The following is a 20890-nucleotide window of genomic DNA, read 5'->3' as shown; positions in this document are numbered from 1 at the left end:
ACGGATGATCCCTCAGCAGGACTAACGGTGCCTGGTCTTGAGATTGGTTGTGTCACAGAGAAGCCAGCCAGTCCGGCATAACGGTGACTGTCCCCCTGATAAAGACAGTGCCACGGGTCATTTGTGAAAGCTCTTATTACAACCTCTAGTTCAGTTTAAAAAATAATTGACCCCTGCCAGCTCTGAGGTAGACTAGATGTCAAATCTGTGGCAGATTTGTCACTCAGTTAACCTACAGTAGAAAACAAAGCTCTGACATGTAGTATACATTTTAAAAAACTGGTCAAACAATATTTTTCCTAACCCTCATCAATCATATTGAAGACAAAAATGGGTACCATTTACCTAACAGGAAATATCAACCAAGCTTACTCCCATAAATGGCAAACTATGGTTTGAAGAAAACAAAGTAGATTGTGCAATGTTAACAGATTCCTTTAATAAGAAGACCCTAAAAGGATTTTTGCTCCATAAATGAAGAGCAAACTTTGGGCATTTCTGATAATTGGGTTTTTCCTTTAAATAACACCCTCATTTTTGAGGGGTCTTTAGTAAATAATTATGTACATAAGACTTTTAAGGCTGCTGTAATTAAATCTTTACTTAAGAAACCCAACCTTGATCTAGGGGCTCTAGCCGATTACAGAGGTCTTTCCAGTCGCCCCTTCATCTAAAGAAATTCTTGAGAAAATAGTTGCAAATCAATTGTGTGAACATTTGGACAAAATAATTTGTTTGAGAAATATCAGTGGGAGTTTAGAGCTCTTCATAGTACAGAAATAATTCCAGATGAAAGTTACTACTCATATTCTCCTGGCCTCAGACAGTGAACCTGTGTCTAATCTTGTCCTGTTCGATCTCACAGCTGCATTTCATCACAAGGGCGGCAGTGGCTCAGGAGGTAGGGGTTCGTCCTGTAACCAGTGTAACCTGTAATCTTTTGTTTACTCTGGATGGTATTAACTTGACCTCTAGAACTAATGTAAGGAACCTTGGTGCTATTTTCTAATCATTGTATTGTACAACTTCCAAATGTGCATCAAAATACCTAAATCATAATATGACAGTGTTGTATGAATTTTCATCTAATTGCATCCAAATGTAGGGACAAGTCACCTATGTTGAGGTGCACACCAGTTGATGCAAGTTTTGGCTTTGTGCGGATCAGGACATCAGGATCTAGCAAGTTGTCCTCCAGAGATGATACAGTTGCAAGAGAAAGGTGACTGAAAGACCGAGAAATAGAACATAATTAGAGCCTAAGGGGGCTGTGCAAAGGATAATTGGTTGTCATACATTTTAGCAGACTATACTGCCTTAAAATTGTTTTTCCTCAGTGTCCTTACATCAACTTGGAAACTGCTGGAATGCTCCAAATCTTTTTATTAAAGCAACAAAGCCCCAGATTGCCAGTTCTCTGCCTAATTTGTACTGTTTTGGTCTTTTTATGAGAAATTCCAGGATCTTTTTGCTGTATTCTCAGTGGTGAAAGCCGGGCTCAGCTGGACAGGAGGTGACTGTAAGCCTGAATATTTTATATCAAACAGCTAAATTTACTGTCCCATTTATTCATTTTCAGAGAAAATCAAATAGACACAAAAGAAAATGCCAATTGGACTCTAAACCTCTTCCTCCAGCCACTTATTTCCTCTTGAAAAAAATCACCAATTTAAAATAAATTAATTACTACCAGCCATACTGAGAAATGCCAGCCAGCGTGTGTCAAGTCTTGTAAAATTTCTGAGACTTGGTTAATGGACAGAAATGTCTTCAGGGAGAATGGGGGGGTATTTTTTCATCCATCCATCTAAACAAAAGAAAACACTTTATTTTCAGGCAGACAGGTGCGAGGGCCAATCCCAGCATGCATCTGAGGCGAGGCAAAATGAAACGTGGAAACCTGACACAGGGTTGAGAGCATGTCTTTTCCAAACTATTAGTGCTAGGGTCCCATGCCAGAACTGGATTGAAACCTGTTTGGCTGGAATCAAGTGCATGACAACAGGTTGTCTCAGCTAATCAAGCACTAAGAAGCTTTTTGTGCTTCAGCAATAAGCTGAAACATGCCTCCATCTCTTCAACAGCACGAGGAACATATCTCTGCCAAAGAAAAATGAAAGAAAAATCAACTCTTTAACTCTAAATCAAGCATGTAGTTCGCAATGTGTCAGAATATACTTCAACATAAACCTAGTAAACTCTTGGAACATACTGACTGTATGGTACAAATTACAAAGAACCCTCAAACTGTAATTTTACTGTGTCAGCTAGTTGTCTTCCCTGTTTCCAGTCTATATGCTAAAGCTAAGATGACCCTGAATGACTTCATTTAAAAGATCAGTAATCAATAATCAATAACCAATATTTTTAAATAGAAGTGGTAGAGAAGAAAATCAAAAGATATAGGAATTGTGACATTGGCAGTCAGTCTCCGCCCTTCTCGGGTGGGGACTGGTTGACTCAGCTGCAGCTCATCTCCCTCTCATCTGGCTTCAGCATTTAAGGCATCTCCAGTCGTCGCTGGATCAAAGCCTATTCAGGGTATGGTCTCAGTCTCTCCACAAATCTCTCTGAGTTTGGCCTTTTTAATCCTGTTTCCTTGTTAATATTTTCAGTCTCTCCTCTCGTGGTCCTCCCGTGAACCTGCATCTGCAAAGCCTGAACCCTTACCTGATCTCCTGACGTCCTCCTCGTTCCCCTACACTGGCACCTGTAAATACTTGCACTCACCTGGATTGAGATTACACCTGAGCACTGCCTGGGATCCTGTAAATATCACTACAGATCTGGTTCTGGTCAACACTCACCGGCACTCCCCTCACTGGACTCAAGCTCCTGCCAACTCACCTGCGGCTCAGCCTCGGTCAGTAAACCCGTTCATTTCATACTCATCCAAGATTCATCCGGCTCATATTCTCACCCTCCTGTTGTCCCACAGGCCTGACCAGACGACCTGTCAGCTGCCAATAAATTAAGCTTTGATTTTATACTCGCCTCTCTGAGATTCTGTTCAACTTCTCTGTTGCTCACCATAGACATCCAAAACCAGTTTGTGATAGGAATGAAACTAGGATTCCTTGAAAGAATGCACATCGTCTTCTGCATTGTATGTTTTAAACCAATATCTTGTGTGATCTGTTAGTGCGTGGAGTATATGTTAGGGATGACTCTCAGCTACTACCACACCAAACCTTACCTCAGTATCAGTAAAACTGACTGAGTCATAGTCCTTTCTGTGTATTTTTAATCAGTCAGTTCTGGCGGCCATCTTGAACCAAGCTGATTCCAAAGTCTAATCAGTTGTAAGTGTGCATGTGAGAAGTTCATTAAAAGCCATCCAGTGGTTTATGAGATATTTTGCTACCAGACAGACTGACAAATGTACACACAAACACACACAGGCAAATACTTGATCCCCCATCTTTCATGACATGGTGTGGCAATAAAATAAAAAAGGAAGCACAAAGAACAAAACAATCATGGAGGAAATCAACTTGAGAAAGAAAATCCAGGAAACACAGCAAACATGACAAAAAAAGTTGTGAAAATGCAAGTCCAAGATCACAGAAGAGGTAGAGGAAAGAAAGCAATAGGATGTGAGTTATGAAGGACGATGATGAATAGCAGATATGTACTCTCCTTGTGAGCACTGATTACAGTGTCAAATCACAGACGGTCTTTTGTTAATCACCGGGCTCGGGGTCCTTGACTAGCTCTCGTCTCACTGCTGTCATTACACCGCGACAGAAATGTCATCAGACAATTATTTTCATACACTTTACAGAATAATTGTCTAGCTCCACTTGTTATGCGTTAGTAAATTAACTTTGGAGAATGTTTTGTTCTGTCTGTCCGGAAAGTTTGTCACTAATTGCTGAAACTAAGGGAAACACATTTATGACAGCTATAAAAAACATAAGCAAACACAGGAAGTATATCTGCACCTTCTTGCTCTGCTTTTACTGTTACTGTTTCACAACACAACCGAAAAGAGAGATCTCTTTCTTACAGTTTTGAGCTTTTACTTTGTTTCTTCTAGGAAAATTTTGTCATGTGTAACATCAGAGAGGATAATCAATTTCCTGGTTTCTCAGTTTGTTAAGCTGACTGATGTTGTCCGACAGCTGGCTGCACAACACTAACATGTGGGATTTGGAGAAGAAGGGACAAAACTCACACTGTAAATAGTGAAAAGTAATGATGGTTACACAACACAAAACCAAATTGGCATCATATTCTAAGCACGCACTGAACACTATCTGTGACACCACATCCCTGAACAGCAACCGTCCAGGTTTAGATCAACCAGATTAACACTGGGTACACTGACAAAACTAAAAACAAAATTTAAAGAACCAAACTCTGGCAATTTTCTAAAGTGTGTGTCCAAACCTATTCAGCTTGTGACCCAGAAGTGAACTTGATAAGACATTTACACATTTTCAGACTGCCTGTGGCCATGTTTCAGTAAGGTGTTTTAGACGAAAATAATCTTATTTTGAGAACTAATTCAGTTATAGCCATTTTTATCAAACCTTGAAAATAATCGTTTGCTCAAACTCATGCAGTATTGTGAAATCTCATGCGATTTGTTAGTGTTCAGAGTATGTGTTGTGAGCACCTCTCAGCTACTGCTACACCAAATATTAGCTCGGTGTAGATCCATTCAGTGGTTTATAAAAGGATAAGCCAATACCAGTATCAGGCATCAATTCAGTGCCATGTGAATGTACCTGTACTTTTGCCAACTGTTTAGGCACTACAGTACTCAGTACCACATTATGGCAGCATGATGTTCACCTCTCAGTTGAATAGTCAGATGGTAGAAAAGAACCAATGTCAGCCTTATGGAAGGACTTTATTTTTATTTATTTATTTGAGTTGGCTGTCTTGATCTACACTCCTTGTCAGATGGTGGTGGTAATGCACCATAAAGTTGTTGCTAACCACCAATAAACAACTCCAGAATAAAACGAAGAAGAAGCCATGTGGAGGTATTTAAAGGTGAACAATGGTGACAAAAATAAAGCAGATTGTAAACTGTGTTCAGCAAAGTTGTCAAGAGAAAAGACAAAGTCCAGCACTTTATGCAAAACATCTAAAAAAAAAAGTCATCACAATGCTGAGTTGACAGAGTTTGCTAATAGCATCAAAACCAAACCATCTCTAGGAGAAGAAGAGGTCCTGGGAATATACAGATCTGAGCTCGTGTTCAGACTGCTGCTGTCATGTTCCGTTTGAGGGGCTTAGATAAAAGTAAGCACCTCGGAATTTCAAACACATTTTTACATTAATTGTTAGAAGTATAATGGCATTTATTAGTACTTGTATCCATACCCGGTGTCGGCAAATACTCAAATGTAAGTACTTGTACTTGGTTTTGAACAATGCAGTATTGATTTAGCTCTAGTTTATGAGATAGTTTGCTAACAGACGGACAAACAAACATGCACACACACACACATACAGAGAAAAATTCCTTATTTCCCACTTTTTATGTGATTGGGAGATTATTTTAAAATGCTGTATTAAGTTACTACTAATGCAAACTAAACCGATTCTACTAAAGCAGCTTAACAAAAAAAAAATATCTGAACTGAGGAAACCTGAGTTGATATTTATCATAAAGCTGTCTTGGTAAAAGCTCGTGCCAATGTTATTCATCCAGAACATGAAAAACAAGCCCTCATCATTTTATGCCTTTGTTAGCAACTGGTCTGTGTAAAATACTGAAGGTACCTATGAGAAGCAGCTGCAGTTTGTTGCTGGGTTTAGAGGTGCGGGTGTCAGGCTTCACACCTTCCACTTCACAGTGACATAACTAACTCTTCATCGTGCTCTGCTGCTTGCAGCACAAAATCTGAACCCACTTCCTCACAAAAAGATAGGAAAGGCCAATTCAGTGCCCACCTTCTTTGTATTAGCAAGATTTTTTTACGTGCCCGTGAGCAAAAATCTTGAATACCGCTAAATAAACAAGAGGCCAACAGAGGCACCGACTACCTTATATTGAAGACTTGAGGTACGTTACCATGGTAACTCTGGCTCATAATGGATTTGAAAATAATGTCATAGACCCCCCTCAATTTTCTAGAAGGATATTTATTGTCTCCCAACCACTGTCAATGTGAGTGAGCATGTGTGTGTTAGCAAAATATCTCTGAAACAAGAGAATGGGATTCAGTGATATTTTCAGAATGTTTTCACTGGATGAACATCTACAACTGATTAACTTTTGGAATCAACCTAATTTAAGATGACTACTACAGCTATTGAACTTTAGCAAACACAAAAATGACAATAATTCAATCAGTTTTACAGATATTGAGCTACAAATGGGAAATTCTATTTTAGGTGCTGGTTTTTGGTGATTCACATAGTTTTTACGTGTTTTGTTTCAATTCGTTTTTTGAGGCGTAGAGAGTGTCACGTATCACTGTGACTGACAACATGCCAGCCAGTTAGCAAGTTGGGAGGGTGTGTAGACAGGACTTTGTATCTATTATAGAGCCCTACATTTGTAGTTCACAAACTCTGACTCACAAATACACTATGGCAGCACCTAAAAAGATTATGACATTTTGGCTTCAATTTTAAAATGATTAGACACCTGATCAGAGCATCTTGTCAATCCAAAAGTTGTTTATTCATCTCCCCATGGACTGTTTTTACAAAGAGTTGTTTTATAAGCCTGAAAAACAATAAAAACTGGGGCCTTATTTAGCTAGCCTAGCCTGGATGAAGACTTTCGCCATTTTCTCCAAAGCTTGTGCTCTGATTGATTCACAGATGACAAGACACTAACTACTGATAACTCTTTGACAGAATATCACTTCATACATGACCAGACTATCCCTTTAAAAGAATGTCTTACAGCTTTACATCACAAAGCTAATATCACGATTAGATGGATGAATATTCACTTTGAAAATAAAAAAGTAGTTTTAGAAATTACTAAACTTCAGAAAACATATTGAGTAATTGTTACCAAAGAAGGTGAAGCATACAGAAAGGTATTTTAGACAGTTTTTTCTCCGTTTTGCATCAATAGCTGCCACTTGAGCAAAATAATGCATGGCTCACTATAGATTTAGATTTCAATTCACTGCAGGATGTAATTTGATTTAGTAGTGACTGGGGCTACATTGCAATAATTTATCAATGGGGGAGCCATTTAGCTGTTAGCGACAATATAAGGGGCCAAATAGTGGAGGATGAGCTGAGGCGAGATGCAGGATCCTCATATGATTTACTTCTTTAAAAGAAAATAGGGTTTGAGCTGAGCTCAGCCCGGGCAAGACAGGACCTTTGTTCCATGCCACTGATCTATGTATTAAAATGGACGCAACACAAGAGAAAGTGTAATTGTCTGATTGCACATAAAACACAAGACTGAACGGGATCACCAAGCCTGGTTTTCATATAGCTAAAGCGATTCAGGTGCTAAAATATAACACCAGCCTGACAGTGAGAGGAAAATAATTTGACAGGGCGCTTTAAAAAAAACCTTTGAATCACATGATGGACCTGGTCATCAGTGCCGGACCACCTGTCAAGAGCGGTGGATGTCTGATGATGACCCCACAGGGGTCACAGAGAAGACACAGACAAACACAGCCTTTCATACGCCCCATTTTTATCCACAGTGGTCATGCTGTGATAACTGAGACAATGGGGGGGGGGGGGAATCTCTTACAATCCCTTTTCTGCTCCATCTCTTTACGTTTTCGTTTTTCTCTGCCCTTACTCTTATTCATCCAAAGAGCGGGGTCATCTCATTTTCTACCCATATTTATTATTTCACTCTCCTATTGTGACTCTCCTCTCTCTTTTCAGATGTAAAGAGCATCTCTGCTTTGTGTGGCAGATAGCAACGCCAGAAAGAAACAAAAGAAACTTCCTCCTCTCGTTTATTCAGCACCAACTAGAGATATTTATCCATTGTCTCCCTGCCTTTTTTAATACCACACAAAGTGTACTACTTTCCCGTCACTCCTCCGCTTTGCCTCATTTTCTTCCCACTTCAAAGCGTCTCCCATGTTTGCGTCAGAAGCCGTGGAGATGGGCTGTAATTTGTCACTAGTTAATGTCAAGTGTTTGTACACAAATCAGCAACTGAAGCAATCAAGAAGCCTAACTTAAGATGTCCTTGTATAGTCGGTTTCCAAAGGCAATGCTGCCAGGTCTGGTTTTGGCAAACAGAAAACAAACACTGACAACATGGGGAAGAGTAGAAAAAGCACAAAACACACCAAAATGTGTATTTTTTACATCACTTAAAAGACAAAGACGTGTTATTGAATATGTGTAGCTACATCTAAAAAAACCTGAAACTTATTTGAAATATATATATATATATACATATATATATATATATACATATACATATATATATACATATACATATATATATATACATATACATATATATATATACATATACATATACATATACATANATATATATATATATATATATATATATATATATATATATATATATATATATATATATATATATATATATATATATATATATATATATATATACATAATATAGACTATGGATCCCAGAAGGTAAACTAAAATAAACTATGTGTCAATTAGAAGCAGTCAGAGAGTGCAAACCTTCTCCAAGGCCACAGCATAGCTTAAAAAAATAGTGTAATCTAGTTTATATTCTGGATCACCACCAAAACTCAATCCATCGCTTTTTGTGACAACCCCAACATTTCCTGAGAATTTCATCTAAATTTTTACCTGATCTTTGCTAACAGACAGACAAACCAATGGACACAACTTCTTTGATGGAGGTAACAGAAAGGTCACATGTAGGAGCATGAGACCATTTTGTGACAGAGAGATTATATGTGACCTTCACCACTGACCTAATGAACCTGGAATCAACAGGAACAACAGGTCAACTGTGATGCTGCCCTTTGACGCTATGACCTTGAAATCAATCATGGTCATCCTTGACCTAGGAGGTGTCCAACTGTGCAGTTTCATTTTTCTCGGTTACAATTGCAAATTTAAAGTAGGTCATCTGTGACCTTGACCTTTGACCCAGTCACCTTGAAATCAACAGTGATCACCCTTGACCCATGAGGTATCCAGCTGTGGAGTTTACATTTCTGCGTTATACAGTTGCAGAGTTAGAGCAAGGGCTAATCTGTGAGTTTGACTTTTGATGACTTCTGTGTGTGTCTGTAGCATCATAAAAAAATATCATGAACCACTGGATAGATTTCAATGAAACTTACAGAAAGTAACCAGTGGATATATGACCATTGTTTAAAACTTTGGCAATAATTATTGGAGTCAACTCTGTCTCAGCAAAACAACTCATAAACTATAAACCAATAACTCAGAGTTATCCTCAACACATTCTCTGAGCACTAACACCTGTCACAAGATCTTACAATATTTCATGAGATGTACATAACATCATTTACAAGGTTTGACCAAAATGTCTTTAACTTTGTCCCTTCTTAGCACAATTTGATCTTAGTTTAAAACTCAATAATATTTGTGTTCCTTCAAGGAATGCAAGGCCTTTAAATTGTTTTCTGGAATAGATTACCAAAGTAAACTAAATATTAATGGAAGAAACAATGATACATTATGAAGTTGAAACATTTTTTTTCCTTATGTCCTCATCTTAACCAGCTTGCCCAAATGTGGATATATATGAAGGTTGTTTTAAATGCCAAATTTAACTAAACAGTGGACATTAGCAAAGTGTGGTTCTGGACAGGTTAAAACACGTTTCCTTGATGAAAATAGTGAGTCCTAGTCCACTGCCGCCCCCCTTGCTGTTCTTTAAACCAGGAAACTCTTCTCCCCACTATTTTTTTTTGCACTCTAGAAACCAAAAGTCCTACAGTATCAATAGAATATGTTACATGACTACCTCACGAATTGTCAGAAAATGTGGTGTAGGAGTAGTCGAAACAACAACGAATTTAATCCCTTTATTTTGAGAAGCAATAACCTTTTTTCAAATAACAAATCTAGTTCTGACATGTTGAACAAAGTAGTTTTTTGAGGCAGATTTAACTGTTGGGTCAGCTTGTAAGTCAACAGAATCAATCTCTGTATGTCTTTCTTCTGAAGGAGAGTCAGTAAAAGCAGCGGTTATAAAATTCAGAGAGAGCGAACAGGTACATCCTCTGATCCTCTCACCTCCTGTCTGTCTCACCTCCTACGTCCCCCTTAAATGTGAATGTGCATGTGGGTGGGAAAGTGTGCGTGTGACTGGGTGTTCTTGTGTATGCAGAGGCAAGTGTGTGTTACTGTATGTGCTGTTTACTTGTCTTGCTTCACTTGCAGCTCATGGAGCCTTCTCCCTCTAAAAAGGTGAGGATCTGTTTTATGAGCCCTGAACAGCTAGCACTCAGGCCAGATGGTAGGCTTATCAGCTACTCTGTGTGTCTGAGTGTGTATGGGGGGGTTAGAGTCAGGGAAATGGCAAGAAGTAAATATTTGTCAAAAGCTAAGAGGCATCTGCTTGTCTAGGGGGCTTTAGAGTAACAAGACTGTTGCTTTAAAAAGCAGAGAACACAGTAACACAAGAAGAAAATAATTTTAAAGACAGTGAGAAGAAAAGAACAAAAGCAAAGATAATGTTTTAGTTTTTAAGCATCATTGATTAACAAGCATAATGTAAACAAAGTGTTTTCTTCTGATGGCAAATGCTTAAAAAATGTGGAAAAAAATCAATTAGACTTAAAAACACGGTTTTATTTGTCCATCTGTTGGTCCTTCTATCCATCTATGCATCCATCCACTGGACTTTCCATCCATTCATGCATCAATCCATTGGTCCATTTATCTATCCATCCATCCATCCATTGGTTTATCAACCCATTCTTCTATTCATCCATTGGGCCATCCATCCATTCATCCATTGGTCCTTGTATCTATCCATTTATAGGTCTATTTATCCATTTATCTGTCCCTCCATTAGCAGGTGCACATCATTTGCAGCGAAAAAGCAGCTAACTGGATGGGCATGGTTTGCACGCCATTCCAAGTGCCATACTAGCCGAATGCTCCACTTGAATCCAGTGATTAAACCGGCTAAACCATGTGATTGATGTGAACAAAACTAAACTGTTTTGCTGCCACGATCCAAACGTGATGAATAAAGTGAATATGATCAATTATAGGCTCTGTGTTAAACAGTAGGATATTTCTAGGAGTTTTTTGTCTCTGTTGCACATTTATGTTGTCAGCTATTACATGAGACCATAAACTTAGATTGTGCTAATAGAGCAATTCTATTGTAAGCAAACACCTCCTTCCACTTGTAAACTCTTCGCTTTTTATGTCTGACCAGTTTGTTGTTGCCAAAGAGCAACTAAAAATATAATTGAAATTATTGTACAGAGTTCGGATTCAGTATCACTTCTTTGACACTCTTATGACATAAATATGATATGAAAAAAAACTCTTACAGCCTAAAGCAGCACCAGTTAGTTTTCAAAGTTTTCATCAGTAATTATAAATACTAAATCATCAAAATGAATATGATATTTGGTGTCTGATTTCTATGTAGGATGTAAATTCAACCTAAATAATAATACATAAGCTATTACATTATCATTTGGAACATAAATAAGAAGTAGTTTGAAGTATCATTGACTAGATGATGTTTTTAGTATAAATTTTAGCTTCCTCTTATTATAGATTCTGTCACAACTGTTCACCTGATTACCATGAACAACATGATAACCAATCGTAGCTGTGCCCCTCTAGCCAAGACCATCCTAACAATATTGCTTTGGTTCACTCTTGCTGTTCTCATAATTTCATTTTAACATGTAGCAGGCAGCTGGTATTAGAGCTCTTGCTCATGTTGCTAGGTTTGATAATAAAGTGGCGAGCAGCTAATGGGGCTAATAAGGTATACTGTTTGTCTGCTATACGCTCCCTGCTGCCTGAGTTGTTGCCATGATAGGAAATCTTCTGGTTTATAGATACAGTCCTCGTGTTCCTTTAGGTAAGACTCTAAATATGATACAGTGGAAAATCAAAAAATATAATGTAAGGAACATTTTTAACAAGATTAAGAATCCTACATTTCACCTACTGTACATTTACTGCTACTTTAGCTTTTTTTTCAGAAGAAACTGGTGATTTAAGTTGTCTTTTATTGCAAAACTAAAAGAGTTCAAACTAATATTCATTTCCACCATTTTCAACCAAAGGATCTGTTTATTCCCTGAATGCATGACCCCAGTGCAGCCCCCTCTATGCTCTGATCCACCTCAGCAATGAAATTAAATTTAACCTCGGCCTGAGCTGAGATACGCTTGTCCCTGCCTGGTCACCTTCAGTCACATGACCATTGATTAGTGCACCTGTCTCTCCTCTCCATATGTGCCAACATCTTGTTAATTTGTATCTCTATAAGTGCATCCTTATAGTTTCTGCAGAAGTGTTTGCGCTGTCCCCTGTTCATCTCAGACATTTTCTGGACAAACACACTCAGTGTCCCCCGTGGTGAAATACACCGCAGCCAGCAGCACAGCAACCCCTATTCTCTATTCACTTGTTATGTTTTGATGCACTGGCAACTGGCGGTGTAATGTGGCCACAAGGTGAGACAACCGGGGTAGTCGCCATGGTAATGGACCATACTGGACCATCCCTTAGGTGATCATCAGTTCTTGCTGCCATAGCAACAGCCATGGCTCCCTGTAGTCTGCCGTACAAGGTATGGCTGAGAAAACATGCAGATCTTGTTCTGCAGTTGCAGTCTACAGATACAAACCTGCTGAGTTAAACGTACTGTGTAGAAGACAAAGGAGGATAATGTGCCGCAGAACAGTTTTTTTCTTTTGGTTGTTGTTGATTTTAACTTGGCTGTTGTGTAATAAATGAAATAAATCTGGTTACCGCAGAGGAAGAAATAGTTCCACAAATTAAAAAAAAGAAGTGTCTAAAGGGTCTGATTGCATCTTTTCTAAGATTTTGAGGAAAAAAATCATGATGATAATTGGTTGAAATCTGTTTTATCAATGAATACCAGTTATCACTCTCAACAGGTTACATGTTAACAGGTGGGACTGTGTGTGACACTGATTCAACAGCAGAAAAATGCCTCCCTCTAGTGAAGCTTTTGTGTCACTTGACCAAGTTTCATTGCATTGCTCTGATTTTTATTTCTTTAGTAGTCACTGTCAGAATACTGTGTGCAGTTAGCTCCCTCTTGTGGTTGAAGAAGAGGAACGGGCATATTGCCACTCGTGCAGATTTAACGAAACCCAGAAGAATATTTATGTCAGGAAACCAAATCAGAATTTTTCGAAGAAAAATGCTCAAGAAGTTGATTTGAAATATTTCACACTGACATGTGATTATGGTGCTGTGAATGCTTATTTCAGAGATGTAAACTTGTTGGAAGTAAAAGCGCAAGAGGACAGGAAGCATAGCATTCTCCTCTGAGCTCTGGAGGATGGGTGGAGTCCAACCACTTCCCACATCATACTTCTACAAATGCATCCGAAATCTTGCGGTCATGGTTTCTCTACCTTTTTTTTTTTTTTCTCACACAAACATGCTCTGGAAAGCACAAACAGGCAAACACTCACAGGCACTGCACCAGCTAGTGGAGTCAGATCCACCAGATGCATTATATGTGTTTATTGTAGTTACGTTAAACCCTGTGTTTCTGTAATTAACTTGAGCTGAGAGTCATGCTCACTCCGGGCAGTTACGTATTAGATAAAAAAAAAAAAAAGTGGCTGAACTTCTGTCCTTCATTACCGCTCCTTTCCTTTATCTCTGCCACCGACTGCAGGGATTATATTAGGTTAGGCAGCTGGCTGTAACTGTGTACACTACATTAACAATCACTTCCAATAAGCAGAACACAATAAAGCTGACAGCTCATTAAGCCTGCATGCAGCTTCCATGTGACTAATCTCAGCTTCTTCCTCTCCCCTGTGCTGCAGAGCAAAGCCTTGAGCTTTAATAAGCTATCACCTAAAGTAAATATGATACCAGCAGACATCCAGACTCATGTTTGTTTGGCGGTCACAACTCACCATAGTTGCCTGCAATATAGACGGCGCACAAGGAGATAGAGTAAATGCCAGGCTCCAGAAATAGCAGCGGGCCATTTGCTCTTTTCCATGATGGGAGCAGACAGATAACATTTACACCTGACTACCCCAAAAACTTACCAGGACGACATTAAAGGGGAGAGAAATTTGAAAGAACACAACATTCTTTTGGTAATGTTCCTTTTATTTTTTTAAAAAACTCTCCTGTACTATTTTTCTGTTTCAGCCAATCATCCCAGGGATCAGTCGACACCTCAGACAGAAGCAATTTAACCTTTCTTTCACACGTGCATGACTAAACTCACATGTCTGACACAGTTTGAAAACATCCTCATCCTGTGCTGCTTTTGTAAATGAACTGGTTGCCCAGGTGTGTGTGTGTGTGTGTAGATCCACGTCACAGACCTGTGAGTGGGGCGTCTGAGTGGGCGATGCTCTCAGATGGGAGCAGCTGCTCTGTTTGAACTGAGCAGAAAAAGGTGGCAGACAGAGGAGGGGGTTCTGAGGAGTGTTGGAAACAATAAATGGCGAGTATCAGAGTCCAATTAGCAGCAAGTGGCTGCCGACTCGCTGTGAATTGCACGCATGTTAACAAGAACAGGACAGAGAAAAAGAGTAACAATCCTGTTGGTAAAAACCACCTGGAGCTGAGCGCGAGGAAATACAATTTGACCAGAAAGGAAAAGTGGGTAAAGAGGATGGATGGATGGATGGATGGATGGATGGATGGATGGATGGATGGATGGATGGAAATTAGACAGTGACACAGAAATCTAACAGTTTTTCATGTGTCACACAGACAAAAACAGTCTTGTCATTTGTGTTAAACACTGCAACAAAAAGCTGCATTAAAGTTTCTGAAGCAGGACTGTTTTATCCTTTACGTTTGACTCACTTTAACTCAGTCTGGCTTTTCTGCTTTCCTTTTATTTAACTTTGAATTTCATTAATTTTTTACTCAATTTATGGTAACAAGAGATAAATAGATGAGGTGACAGTATTTATGGAATTATTGTACCATAACTTGACAACTTGGCATCTGATGGATTTTGAATTTTCAGTAAAAAAAAAAATATGGCAAGTAATACCACATGTTGTACACATAATACCATTTCTATAATATTATTTTTGTTAATGCCTCAAATTCAACAAGCTTATTAAATAATACAAAACTCTTGACAAGATACAGCGCTGGAATCACAAACTGCTTTTTCAGACTTTAGCTGGCCTTTAAGTTAATTTACATAATAGTAGCACTAATAAAACCTTATTTTGAAGTACGATGGCTAAAATTATTTTTAAAAAGAGTAATAAACGATAGTTACTCACCACAGTTTGCGCGGCATCGTCACAAAATATTAAGAACCCTGTGCAACCTTGCCCCCTTTCATCCCCTCTCTCCTCTATTGTTCATCCACTTGTAATATTCATCCCCACCGCCACTTCAAGACAAATCAGATGCATGTGTTTGCTCACTCTCTCTCTCTCTCACACACACACACACACTCAGAGTACATGGGTACACCGGTTTGATTATGCAGTTATTAATGAGGTGTTGTGTGTGCAGTGGAGGCGGAGAGAACGCAGGGATTAATGACAGAGGAGAAAGGAGACAGCTGGAGAAGAGGGAGGATATAGTTGGAGCAGGAGAGGAATAAAAAGCATGCTGTCCACTGAGGACAGGAAGGACAGAGAAGAATACTATTAGATCTCTGAGACCTGTTTGTGACCTCCACGGTCAAAAACTTTAAAGTGAGCAATCCATCTGATGTTGTTCATTTGGCCTTCCACTGACACCTCTTCACCTACTGCTTTCTCTGTTTTCCACTTTCTAAATGGCTTTATCCTCCTGTGTATTCCCCCCTCATACATTTTTCATTAGAAGTGAGACAAAAACAAAAAAATAACAGACTGAAACTTGGAATTTACTGTGAGCAAGAGGCCCAAATGCTCCTAGAGCAAGTAAAAAACCGAACAGTGAAGAGAAGGAAATGAAATGAAACAGATATTGGAAAATCTCTTAGTCCTTTTTATCACCTGCCGCTATGAAAATCAGGTGACCATGTATTTGCCTCTCTGTGTTATTTTGTCTGTCTGTTAGCAAAATAGCTCATGAACCACAGACTGATTTTAATAAAACTCTCAGAAGGTAATCATCGGATGTACATCTACAACTAATTAAGTTTTGGAGTCAACCCATTTGAAGATGACCACCACAGCTAATCAACCTCAGGAAACACAATAATGGCTACATCTTAGTTAGTTTTATAAATATTGAGCTGAAATTTCAAGTGTTAGTAGCTGAGAGTCATCTCCATTATAGAGATTGAATGATTTTTTTTCTTTAAAACTGCATGGGTGATGTACATTTCTTTGAGGAATGTTACCTTTTAATGTTTATTGTTGCCACTTGTTTTGTTTTGCCACCAATAAAATTAAATGAAATTATAGGAATTCTCAAGGTTTTTTTTGTTGATAAACAAAATTTTACTGTGACCCATTATATGGCTTAATGTCATTTAAAGAACAAAATCATTCCTGTTCTAGTTTTTTTTTTTTTTTTTTTTTCCACAATGCTGGTCTCTACACTGTTTTATTACATGGATCAAGCATCTGGACCACACACACACACACACACACACAGCACTGCAGTTTGAGTAAGAGTCACGACTCACTCATTCATATTCAGAACCGGTCCAAAGGAGACACCTGGCCAGGCAGGGGCTCAGGGAGACACCCAACATTTGTTTATGTGTGCTAACCTGTGCAAGAACGCCACAGATAATGGATGAGTCTTACTTTACATGTTATACAATAACCACACTTTCCTTTTTATAATTCTGAAGCTTTAAAACGCAGCCGACTTAATTGTCTCTGTGGCTTTTGTAGCCTCTGTGCAGCATTTAAATTCTGTGTCTCACAAGCATGTCCTAAATTATTAAGCAGTTTGACTTTGACCAGCAGAAGTTCCAGCAGCCATGAAGCAAAACTGTGAAATTCTGAAATTCTGATCACTAACTCTAAAATGCGCTTAAACTCTACATTCAAAACACATCTGAAAACTTGTGTACATTCTTGCTGCTCCACATAAATCCCTGAAAACCTGTTTATCTCAACACAACAAATACAAATGCACTTTTAACCACCTCAGACACAAGCTCCTCAAAGAAATACAATCATGTAATGAAACTCTTTAACATGTAAACTGATCTATAAATTGAGTTTTTGTAAAGAAAACCAGCCAATTTTCAATGGAATCTAAATATAGAGCCCTGGTTTATCTAATTTTGCTTTAAGAAACAATCTAATTTTTCTGAGTTGTAAAAACAAGATGACTTTCTTCAGCTTCAGTCATGGTCCTCAAACTGCAGTACAAGTACCACACCCTTCAACCAGGATTAGGGTTGGGGGTTTTGACAATTTGCTTATTCATGTCAAATATAAGCTTGTACTACTCCTCTTATTAGACTTTCTGAAGGTTATAAAGACTGTTCCTCTATGGAACTGTCACAAGAATCTACATGTTTTGTTCCACCAGGGGGGTGTTGTGATTGAGCAACACTCAGCCACTTCACTTAGGCACAAGACGTTCACTGCCAACAACAAGGGAGAATGCTGTAATTCCACCTATGTTGTTGGTCTTTGGTTACATTTTTTAAGTGGAGTTTCAAAAACCTCTACAAACAAACAAAATAAGAAGTTGTAAAAACTTAGACTTATTAGATAGATCAGTCTCACCACAACTTGTTTCACCCATGTAGACTCTACGTGAGTCTACACGACCCTCGATGTAGGTGGGTTAGGGTAGAAAAAGCAAACAACATAAACAATGCTGCAGTTTTACGAGATTTCAAAATGGTGGGTTGGATTTTTGTGAAGGAGACTCTCTCATGGTTGTCATCGCTCTCTAGCCAATCAATGAGCTGCAGTCTGCTGACATCAAATCTTCAGCTCAACTCGGCCCACTTTGAGCCTCGGCTAAGTAGGTCCCAAGAACAGACCGGGTACTTGTATACAGTAACAATGGCTCTATTGCAATAAAAAAAAAGAGTTGAGCTGAAAGGGATAGCTCTTAAATTACTAGTCCAACTTTGTTCTAACCTTCATCTATGATCGTAAGTTATGAATCATGACTAAAGGACAAGATTCTGGATACAGCATGACAAAAATAAGGTGAAGAGCTCCATCATTCAGGGGAGCTCAGTGTAGAGCCACTGCTCCTTTGTATCTAAAGGAGTCATCTGATTGGGATGCCTCCTGGGTGACTCACTTTGAAGGTTTTTCAGGCACATCCGGTTGAGAGGAGACCCCTGAACAGATCCAGAACTTGCTGGGGGGACTATGTATCCTCTCTGGCCTGGGAATGGCTTTGGGATCCCACTAAAGAACTGGACAGTGCCGTCGGGGAGAGGGATATCTGGGGTTCCCTCTGGGACTTGTTACTGCCACTATTTGACCAAAGAAAAGGAGGCAGAAGAATGATGGATGCAAGGATGGATGGACAGACGTTCAAAGAAGAGCATGTTAAACAGACAACAGTAAAGGGTATATGGCTTCTTCTTTAGCAATGCAAATGAAGTTTTATTAGTGTGTGTGCTGGAAGAGCTTTCAGTTTGTTTGGCCAGTCAGCATATGTTCATGTGTGGACCAATCAGATCCCCTTATGCTACTTTGGAGTCCCTATTGAGCCAAGGAAGTTCCTTTTCTGAAACAAGAGCTGAAAAAACTTGATAAACAAAGTTAAAAGGACTGTTGACAGCCAGTACCTCCAGACAAGACAAATAGGTAAAAAAGGTGAGCTACCTCAAACAATTATAGGACTGTGAAGTAGTCCCCTGTGACCTAAATGCACCTATTGTCCGTCACAATGATAGTATTTGAAGAGCCTGATCTTTTCTGAGACGATACCTGATATAAACAGCTTGTGAACCATAATGATAGTGTTTTTACTCTTCTGGAAGTCAGCTGCGATACATGCAGGGTTCAGACTAAACAATCAACTCATGGTCTAACATGTAGTGTGGCTTTTGTTAAAACTCAACAATATGTGTAAAGTTACAACAGGTGGCGAGATAACAGCTGAAACAGAAGATGAAAGATTTAAATGGAGCTGAACGGGCATGGGAGAAAGAAAAACAGTTATGATCCTCCCTTGGTTTTGTCACTTGTGTATGGCTTGAACACAACAGCTTTAAGTTTGGGCACAGGCAGGGATAACCAAAACACACACTTGTTCAAACAGAAACCCCCCCCCCGCCTCTCATCACTACGGCAACCTCCTCTAGCAAAGCCTGTTAGCGGCTTTTTTTTTTTTTCCAACAAAGACAAGCTACTCACACAAAATGATCCTCATGAACTTCACATGAAGAAATCACCCAACTGTTCATGTGTTTCCCCCTAATAATGCAACATTACTGACACAAACGCAGCTGCTCTAATCTGCTCTAAATCACCGCTGTTATGTGTTTCTCCTTTCAGAACTGTAAAACTCAAACCAAACTTGAGGTGTTATTTATTAAAAACTCAGTTGGTTTTTTTTTTGCTCACAAAACTGAGTGGGATTGTGTGAACATCAACCTAGTTATGAAATCCTAAAAAGAAAGTGTGTGTGTGTGTGTGTGTGTGTATGTGTGTGTGTGTTATGGCTGTGGAGAGGTCACAGTTGGAGGCTGGTAATTTATTTAGAAAAACATAATTCATACCACCCAGCAGCAATAGTAAAATAAAACAGTTATGTAAAATTCTTATGCAATTTCATTAAGTTAAATGGGACTCTTTTTTTCAAACCCTGTGGGTGATTTTAAAGCATTTCTATTTTGGTAGCAGTGGGTGGCCACAATAAAACTCCCATGCAGCATGTGTGTGCGGGAGGAGAAATATCCACCAAACTCGACAGCATCCTCAGATGACCTCGATTAAACCAATAAAGAGTTTCTTGCTGTGACAGTTCTGGTCAGAAAATCTCCTTTTATTGGACTCAGGCAATGAGTAGGGGGTTTACAATGTAATAAAATATTCAAAATAAGATTTGTCATAACCACTGTTGACACAGAAATGACCTATTCCACTGAAAGCTGGTCTTGGTCAAGAACTTCACAACTTTTATTTATTTATTTTTTTTAATTTAACACATTTCATTTATCGCTGCAGGTTCAGTTTTGTCAAAACTGTAGAGTGAGGAACTGAACTGAAACCAAGAATACATCCTACACGCAGTCTTATGAGTAGGATGTGTGTATTGATTTTAAGATGTCTTTACTTGTGTGTTGTTCAAGTGAAAAAAATAAATACATAACAAACTAAATATAATCATGGTGGATTCATTAGAGCCCATTAGTATGAAGAGAAAAATAAACAAAAAAAGTACAAAGTTTCTGCAAAGCAGTCAAAATTTAAGCTTTTTCTGTGAGTAGTTTTGTGACAATTGATGCTTTCCAGAAACTTTCTCTAAAAGCACAATGACACAAACTGTGCAATTGCATATTAACAAACGTTTCAATGTTAAACATATTTAGAAAAATTGGGTTCTAAAGTTAAGTTATAAAGCCTGAATATCTCACCAGCTGTAGCTCAAAATAGCAGCAACAGCAGTGAGGCAGGATTTCTGGGGCAGTCTGGTGTCAGATCTCTAAAGAATTTCATATCATTTTTACCAAGTTATGTGTGTAGCGCAAAACTGATGGCAATGTTAATGTTTAAATATTAGTGTCTGCAAGAACTGCTACAAAATTTTGAAGAATGGAGCTGTTTTAAGATGGCAAAATTTGTTTTTGAAAATGGGTAGCTTGCCTGAGGGTATTCAAAGTGGTCACAAAGCA

The 20890-nt window shown here is 38.7% G+C and overlaps 1 protein-coding gene across 8 annotated transcripts in view; it reads right to left on the bottom strand.

Moving 5' to 3' along the window:
* The window catches only part of rap1gap2a (RAP1 GTPase activating protein 2a), a 117833-nt gene that overhangs the window by 72770 nt on the left and 24173 nt on the right, over window positions 1-20890 (bottom strand). The gene's annotated exons all lie outside the window — the stretch shown is intronic.

The sequence above is a fragment of the Kryptolebias marmoratus genome, linkage group LG2 (assembly GCF_001649575.2).
Source record: "Kryptolebias marmoratus isolate JLee-2015 linkage group LG2, ASM164957v2, whole genome shotgun sequence".
Classification (NCBI taxonomy): Eukaryota; Metazoa; Chordata; class Actinopteri; order Cyprinodontiformes; family Rivulidae; genus Kryptolebias; species Kryptolebias marmoratus.
This window is presented reverse-complemented; position numbering and strand designations above follow the sequence as displayed.